At 34.8% G+C, this 8,629-nt stretch overlaps 1 long non-coding RNA gene and 1 other non-coding gene across 2 annotated transcripts; both read right to left on the bottom strand.

Annotated features, from left to right (window-relative positions):
* Positions 1 to 491: 491 nt before the first annotated feature.
* On the bottom strand, positions 492 to 4,379 carry LOC114535200. The gene is made up of 3 exons (XR_003688211.1): positions 4,315 to 4,379; positions 3,834 to 3,949; positions 492 to 658 (listed from the first exon to the last, which is right to left on the bottom strand). It is a non-coding gene; the product is annotated as an uncharacterized LOC114535200 (long non-coding RNA).
* A 2,301-nt stretch (positions 4,380 to 6,680) lies between these two features.
* Positions 6,681 to 6,762, bottom strand: Trnas-aga. The gene has a single exon. It is a non-coding gene; the product is annotated as a tRNA-Ser (tRNA).
* Positions 6,763 to 8,629: the final 1,867 nt, after the last annotated feature.

Below are 8,629 nucleotides of genomic sequence, written 5' to 3'. Positions count from 1 at the left end.
AGACATTAAAACAGCAGGAAAAGATTTCAAATATAAAGTCTTCAGACAACGACATAACCGACAAATAGGACAAAAGGAAACGTAGGGGAAAAAAACACAATCGACGCCTCAATCGCCAACCCTCTTTGTACTTTGTAGAGCATGGAAGAGGGCGAAGGAGAAGCCTGTCTCTTTTGTGTTTCTTTGGGTTTTTTCTTGATACACTATTTCACAGTTTCCTTTCTATTACGGGTCGCAGAAATGGACTACACTTCTGAAGGCGAGGCGTAAAAGTTAAATTTTTACGCAACGTTCCTGGTTTGGTTTTACGAATCTCGTGAACTGAAAAACAGAGCCTTGACGTGATCAATCTGCAATATGTTAATTATTTCAGTGTATATTGACAAGGAAGTACGTTAGGGGTATAAGTGAAGCGACGAATTTTATTATACCAAATACCAATAAACCAGTTACAATGATAGTTCACATAAATTATTCCTAATGTTCCTTCAAATTAATCATCTAAATAAAATATAATAATCACAACATGGGTGAAAATCAAAATAAGGATCCGAAAGGCAAATTCTTGACCCCGAGCACTCAATAGGAAGTGATGGCGGACAATCCTCGTAATCCTCAACGCACCCACAACTGTTTTCTTGTGTGCAGGGTAGTTTATCTGAAAAAGAAAAACAGTTTTAGGCTTGTCGCTTTTAGAAGAACAGGACGATGATTTTGAGTAGAGAGTAGCAAACAAACATTCCCAACCTTTTAATACAAGTTCGAAAACAGCTTCACATTTCCAATGATCGGGTAAAACCGTAAAAGAAAGACTTTAACACGTTTCAAATATTAATATATATATATATATATATATATATATATATATATATATATATATATATATATATATATATACACCCATTTGCAAAAACGTTGGCCGCAGATAGATAGATAGATAGATAGATACTCGAAGTCTAATTAGAATTGCATATGATTACATTTGCATGAGATTTCAATCATATTACACAACATATGCAATTCTAATTAGATTTCAGGTATCTATCTACAGGGTGTCCCAAAAAAATGTCCCCTCTATTGAAATCAAGCCTTTGTTCGAATCTGATTGCCTTAATATTATGATAAACCCAATTGAAAGCAAGACGCTTTATTTGAATGCCTCAACCAAATAAATATGCTATTTACACACTACTGCGTTGATCATGCATTCAAATTCCAACAAAAGCTTCATTTCAATAGCGGGGACTTTTTTTGGGACACCCTGTATATATCTATCTGCAGCCAACGTTTTTGCAAATGGGTATATATATATATATATATATATATATATATATATAGATATATATATATATATATATATATATATATATATATATTAAAATATATATATATATATATACACCCATTTGCAAAAACGTTGGCCGCAGATAGATAGATAGATAGATACTCGAAATCTAATTAGAATTGCATATGCTGTGTAATATTATAGAAATCCCATGCAAATGTTATCATATGCAATTCTAATTAGACTTCGAGTATCTATCTATCTATCTATCTGCGGCCAACGTTTTTGCAAATGGGTGTATTATATATATATATATATATATATATATATATATATATATATATATATATATATATATATATATATATATATATACTATATATATATATATATATATATATATATATATATATATATATATATAATGTCATATATATATATATATATATATATATATATATATATATATATATATACAGTCCCCCCATATATATATATATATATATATTTATATTTATATTTAATCTTAAAATATTTTCATCGCTACACTGTGTTTCACGCTTAAAAGCGATCTTCAGGCGAATGGATACTATGATTTTATAACTAACGGTTTGCTGACGCGTTGAGATGACTTGCGCGTGCGTTTGCGATTTTGAATTTTTGCGCGCTGAATTTATTGCGGTGTCTACACTTCGCAAACAATTCCGATCGTTTATTCAACGCTCTGTCTTTGCTCAATTCAAGGATATGAAGTTTCTCCTCCAAACACAGATTACATCTTTTTCCACCAGCTCTACACGCCGGGACTTGCTTTAAAAGGGACCACTTGATAGAGAATTGTCTCTCGCTTTCTTTCAATATCCAAACATACTTCGAAAGTTCCGTTTCTGTCGAGTAGCGCGCGTTGTTGAATGACTTTTTGTGGTTAGAGAAACGGTTCTTGAAGCTTCCTGCTGTCATTCCAACATATTCTTTCGTATCGCCGTCGTCGGTTGGCGTAATTTCAGCTTTGTAAACCACGCTCTCTGACAAGCATTTTCCTGATAATGGACATTCTTCTTTGACTCGACAGTTGCAGTTTCTTTCGCTGGATGGTTCGTTTCGTCTTTGTAACACACGGTGGTTGTGGTTTGAGATTGAGGTTTTTACGTTGTTCATGCAGGAGTAGCTGACCTTTACCGTATTACGATTAAAGATTTTGTGGAGACGCGACGTCTTAGGAAAGTGCTTGTCAATCAATCGCAGAAAATTGTGGGCCACGTTCGTCTTCACGTTCTTGCTGAAGGGGGGATTGAACCAGATGATCTTTCTCTTACGGTTATTGGTAGATGAACGGTCGGGTTTGGCGTTATTGATTGCGTAATGTAGTTTGGCTTTATAATTACTGCAGTTGAGAGCATTCTCGTAGAATTGCGCGGCTGAGTTGAAGCTTGACTCATCAGATGATAAACTTGATATTCGTTTGTTCACTGATTTCGGAAGTTGTTTAATGATGGAGGGAGGATGGTTGGAGCGGCTGTCAATGTAAAGAGGGTCGTTGTTTGGCTTTCTGTATGGGTGATATCTCTCTTCTTGCAAATTGAAGGTGACATCGAGAAAGTTGACGATGTGGTTGACATCGATATATATATATATAAATATATTGCTCTATCACACCTCGATATTGAGCACTCTTTGTTCAAGTGTATGGGTGATATCTCTCTTCTTGCAAATTGAAGGTGACATCGAGAAAGTTGACGATGTGGTTGACATCGATATATATATATATATATATATAAATATATTGCTCTATCACACCTCGATATTGAGCACTCTTTGTTCAAGTACGGACAACGAAATATATTATATTGGATATAATATCATCATATATATATATATATATATATATATATATATATATATATATATATATATATATATATATATATATACAGTCGTTATCAAAAAGGTTGTCATATTGAAATATGTATATATATATATATATTTCTGCGCCTCTGAGATGGGTCAAAATTGCGACAACTCATCAGTTGCCATGGAAATAATGCTCAACACGAACCAGAAGTCAGTCACTGCACTGTGTAAACCCTGGAAGATTTGACTTGACTACATTCACTGAGCTATATTTTATGACTTAGATTAGACTACTAAGATTATAAGATTTTCAAATGGTGTATATAGCGTACATGATAATGGTTTGGAGTAACTGGAGCAGGAACTACATAGCTCTCAAATGCACTGCGAGATAAAGATAACTGGACTCTATTTCGAAAGTCGAATCTTTATCACTTTTTCGAAATGTTGCGTCAGTCGCGAGACCGCTTGACGACCCCTGTATCCGCCCTTGGATCTTTATGTGACGATGAGACGATTTGTAATCTCGCCAGCAATCTGTTTATAAAATAATGGCTCTAGCTGATGTAGGATGGTATATGTATATTTCGTCGCTTATGTAAGTTTAGTTTTAAAGATCATACAATGCCTTGCTTGATATTATTTCGCGACTATAAAGATAGTCATAACAAAATTTGTTGAATTAATTTGAACTTACTTCTTTCATTTCTTTTCATCCGTCTTCCCGATGCATCTAAGCAGCAACCAAAGGCAACGATCAACGCCAGAAGGAGAATAGCAAAGGTTTTCATGACATAAATTGTTTCTTTAAAACTGTAAAAATAATATTAGATCGGTTTACGCCATTATAGATCCGTGCAGCTAAAGTACCGGCACTGCCCAAACAAGTCTTGAGACTCCTATTTCATTGCAATCTTATCAGTTACATGTTATGACGTAATCTTTGCTGCTTCTGTAGTTTAGCTACAAATGTTTTACAGCTAAATATTAATGATGATGCCCGGAGATAGAATTAGCAATTTAGGTAATGAGAGAACACTGAGCAGAAATATATAGTTAGCACACGCAGTCTCTCTAGCTCATGTTAATAATAGGAAAATAATGGCAATGTTCAATAATACTACACCCTATGTACAGTGTATATAGTAACATTTTAAACAAGTTGTACAACAACATACCTTGAAAACGTCTTTAGCTCCAAGCCTCCAAACCAATGTGCAGGCGATCTCAGCAACTATCGCGTTTTATGTGTTCTCTTGCATGTAGACTTGTCGTTTTCCACATCGTTAAACAATCTGACAAGATTGCTCTTTAGCATGTCGACAAACGCATTCAGACTTATGATGAAAGACGTCATTAGACGAAGGGAAACGTAGGAAATCACAGCCGTTTCCTAAATTGCCCACAATGGACTGGACGCTCCAATCTTGGAAAAAACTAAGCATATACAAGCCTCCCTGACCCTCCCTATAAAGACAAAGGAATGATGCTATATGTGATTTACATAAGCAGTTGAATTAACGATTTTAGCTATTTTTATATTTAAAATATTGATACCGTACAACGTTTCACTTTATTTTTATTCTTTTATACACTAGTGATCTCAATAGCTACGCAAACCAAACATTCCTATTGCATGTGCTTCTTCATATCACAGGGCAGTAAACATTATTTATTAGCTGTCTATAAAGCCACTTGATTCAATGAAAAACAATATCACGATAAGTTTGCGCCATTATAAACCCAGCTGGGCTACAGGCATTGCGCACTCACTCTCATCTCACTTTTATTTGAACCTTATTAGTTGCTGCTAAGCGGACACCGACCTTCTCAGTGCTATCTATAGTTGAGTTGTTATGATGATGCCCGGAGATAGAGTTGGAACTTAGTAATGATAGGCGGAGAACACGTATGAAGAAGAAATGGTTATTACTCGGTCTCTCTGGCTCACCAAAAAGTTAAGGAAAATTGTAGCAAAATTTTTTTATAGGTTGTGTGTATACTAAAATTTTAAGCAGGGTGTATAATAAAATAGCTTAAAAGTGTTTATAGCTGCAAAACAACAGGAAAGTTACTCTTCAGCATTGAGTGTCGCACTCAGACTATGCAGACAGACATCTTTGGACGAAAGGAAATATGGGCACACATATCTTCTGGACGCTTCAATCTAGGAGTAAAATGGGGAATATATCTTTCTCCCCATGTATGCGATTTACATGCAATAGCAGCTGAAAAGCACTTTTGGTTTTATATTTTAAATATCGCTATCGTATACCACTTTTCATTTTTATTCGTTTACACTCTCAATAGAAACGCAAATTGTGCATTGTTATTGTATGATTTGATCGTCGGTAGTGTACGTAGCAGCTTCAATAAGGTTGTTCCTATTGGCTCAGACTCTAACCAGGGTAGCAAAGGCAGCGAACCAATAAACTTCGAAGAAACCCCCGGCTTAATATTACTAATAAAAATTATCATTTCATTCGTCATCGTTGGCGTTTTTAATATGATATGTAAATTTTCATTCAAGGGAGCAGAAATACTGCATGTCATTTTGAAGAATATGTTTGAAATAATATAGCGTGGTATGAATATGAGCGAGATATTACTGATCTTAGAAATGAAGTTTATGTACGTATGCAATCGATATGTCAGTTAATTATATTTAAAATATTAGCAATAACCTAGTTATCCAATCAGGAGAGACCTTGTTGGAGCTGCTACACCACCCCTGATCGTAGGGCAATAAAGGTTGTTTGTAGATTGTAGTACGATTTTTCACTTTTCAGCATTATTTTATAAAGCCACGTTATTCCGCGATGTCGTTAATATCGACTCTGTTCGTGTTTCTTGTCTAACATGAGTTTAAGGTTCCTTCTTAGCTACAATATTAAAAATATGGAATGCCCGTGATCTAGATTTAAATTTAGATGTAAGTTTCGGATATCATAAAAGGTGTTTGTATATTGATATGAAATTGGTTTTCGCTATATTTTGTTTCATGTGACGTCATAATTCCAGTGGGGGCCACGCATGGACAAAGCATTTCATTATCTTTCTGTATTTAAAATAAATTCCCGGATCGCGTTAAATGAAAAACCTAAAGTTTAAGAAACTTCTGTTAATTGGTGCACTACAAGATATCCCATATATCTATTAAAAGTGAGGTTATAAAGAATAGAGATCCTACATAGAGGTCCCTGTAACAATGGGGGATTTCGTTGAAGACCAATCAGCAGGTTTCTTTAAATATTCGGTAACGGGATCAAAATGCGTAAATTTATGCTACTTCAGGTAAAAAGGATAAAATATTAAAAATTCTGTACATGAAGTATTTAAAATTTAGATCAATTCGTTTGATTTGCTGTGCCTGCAGGAAAAAACGCAAACAAATATGTCTATTAGTTTCAAACCAAATTCCACCTCTTTTCCACCTGTGAAACCATTCACACAGTTCACTGCAACGAAAGTCGTTATCAAAACTCAGTCATTTACACGCAAAATAACTTCTGAGTGTTATGAAATATTGGGGGAACCCAAAATTCGTAGTCGGCAGGATTTGAACCTGCGCGGGAATATCCCAACAGATTTCTAGTCTGTCGCCTTAACCACTCAGCCACGACTACATATTTACCTGATGGGTGGCTTCTTTGGCATTCGTATTGGAACTTACCTGGTTATTAAGTCTTGGGCACAGGTGGAAGATCAGTTTATCATATTTTAGTAGGAAATGCTCAGATTCCTTCATTATCGACGTTAAGTTGTTATTTGAAATAATCTCTAAGGTATTTAATGCTTTTTCTTGCTTTCAAATTAGAATTTAAATGAAATGAGCTTAGCTAGCTGCAGAAGAAAGTTTATTATACACTAGATCCTGGTTTAAGTTAAGTGCAAAATTGTCAAGAGCCGCTTCAGAGATTCGAACTAGATATAATTACATTGATGCAAAATCCTCAAACTATATTTTTATATTGCTGTTAATTCCATTAAGTTGCGTGAGAGAGGGCAAAAAATGTTCGACAGTATAATATTTAGAACCCAAAACCTATTGAAGCGGAAGGGGACAACAAGGAATGCACGGGAATCGAACCCGTGACTTTTCGCACCCGATGCGAAAATCATACCTCCAGACCAGCAAGCCACGCATGGACACAGTATTTCATTATCTTTCTGTATTTAAGATAAATTCCGGCATCGCGTTAAATGAAAAACTATAAAGTTTAAGAAACTTCTGTTAATTGGTGCACTTTAAAATATCCCATGCATATATCTATTAAAAGTGAGGTTATAAAGAATAGAGAGCTGTATCAGCTGGTTCACATTGCTGATATAATTACATTGATGCAAAATCCTCAAACTTTATTTTTATATGGCTGTTAATTCCATTAATTGTCAATAATTGATCACATGCTTCTGGACGCTCGATCCGATCTGGGTAAATTGTGAGCATATATGTAGCCTCCCTGATCATCTCTCTACTTGCAGTGAACGGAAAGATGCGATTTACATAAGCAGCTAAATAAGCGATTCTAGTTTTGTATAAAAAAATTGAATATTGATAACTTAAAACTTTTCTTTTTCTTTTTCTTTTTTTATACTCTAGTAATCTCAATTGTTACGTTTCATACTTTTCATTCTTATTGTGAATCAGATCATAGACGTGGAGTAAAGGTAGTTTTTTATAGTAGGCGTTATTAGCTGTCTATATAAAATCCACGCTTGATTCCATGTCTTTAATATCGAGTCTATTTATAAATCAGTATTAATTTGTGCACGCGTTTGTAGACGGAGTTTTCATAAATACTTCGTTTACTACCTCTCTCTCTGGATTCAACTGAAACGGTGTCGGAATGCACGCTTCGAATATCATGAAAGGTTATTGTATATTGATATAAAATTTGGTTTTCGCTAGCATAGCACAGCATTCCATTGCTTTTCTGCAAAGTTCTTATGCATAAAGATTCTATACATGTATTGGTGTAACTTCCATGTTGTTTACAGTAACTATTGACTACAATAGATCAGAAAACTCTCGACGACGCTTCGACCTAGAAAATTAACAGCAATTAACTGAGACTCGTGCAATTTACAACCCCAATTTTAACAGTCTTTATTTGATATATAAGTATATAAGACATCACCTTCCCCGGTATCACCAATTTTCATTTGCACAACTCTAAGGTCAGTGTTGTTAGTAGCAACGCTACCAAGATAATTATATACTATAAAAAAACCCGAAAGCGTACGTCTATTGACGCTGTCAGCAGAAAAAATTTCGGTCATTAAAACGGCAGGAAAAGATTTTCGCAGATGTTCGCAAAAAATAAATAGTCTATTGTTCCCTCTTTGTTGAGCTTTCAATGCTACATGGGAAAGAGGAGTAAGTACAGTTTCACACTGTATACAGTTTCCTTGCTACTACGGGCCGCAGAACTGGACTACATTTCTTGTGATCATCCTGTCTTTTAAGCAAAGCGTATAAGTACAAGTTAA

This window comes from Dendronephthya gigantea, unplaced genomic scaffold (assembly GCF_004324835.1).
Source record: "Dendronephthya gigantea isolate DGI-Jeju-01 unplaced genomic scaffold, DenGig_1.0 000112F, whole genome shotgun sequence".
Classification (NCBI taxonomy): domain Eukaryota; kingdom Metazoa; phylum Cnidaria; class Anthozoa; order Malacalcyonacea; family Nephtheidae; genus Dendronephthya; species Dendronephthya gigantea.
Note: the sequence above shows the minus strand (reverse complement) of the source record. Positions and strands in the feature narration are given on the sequence as shown.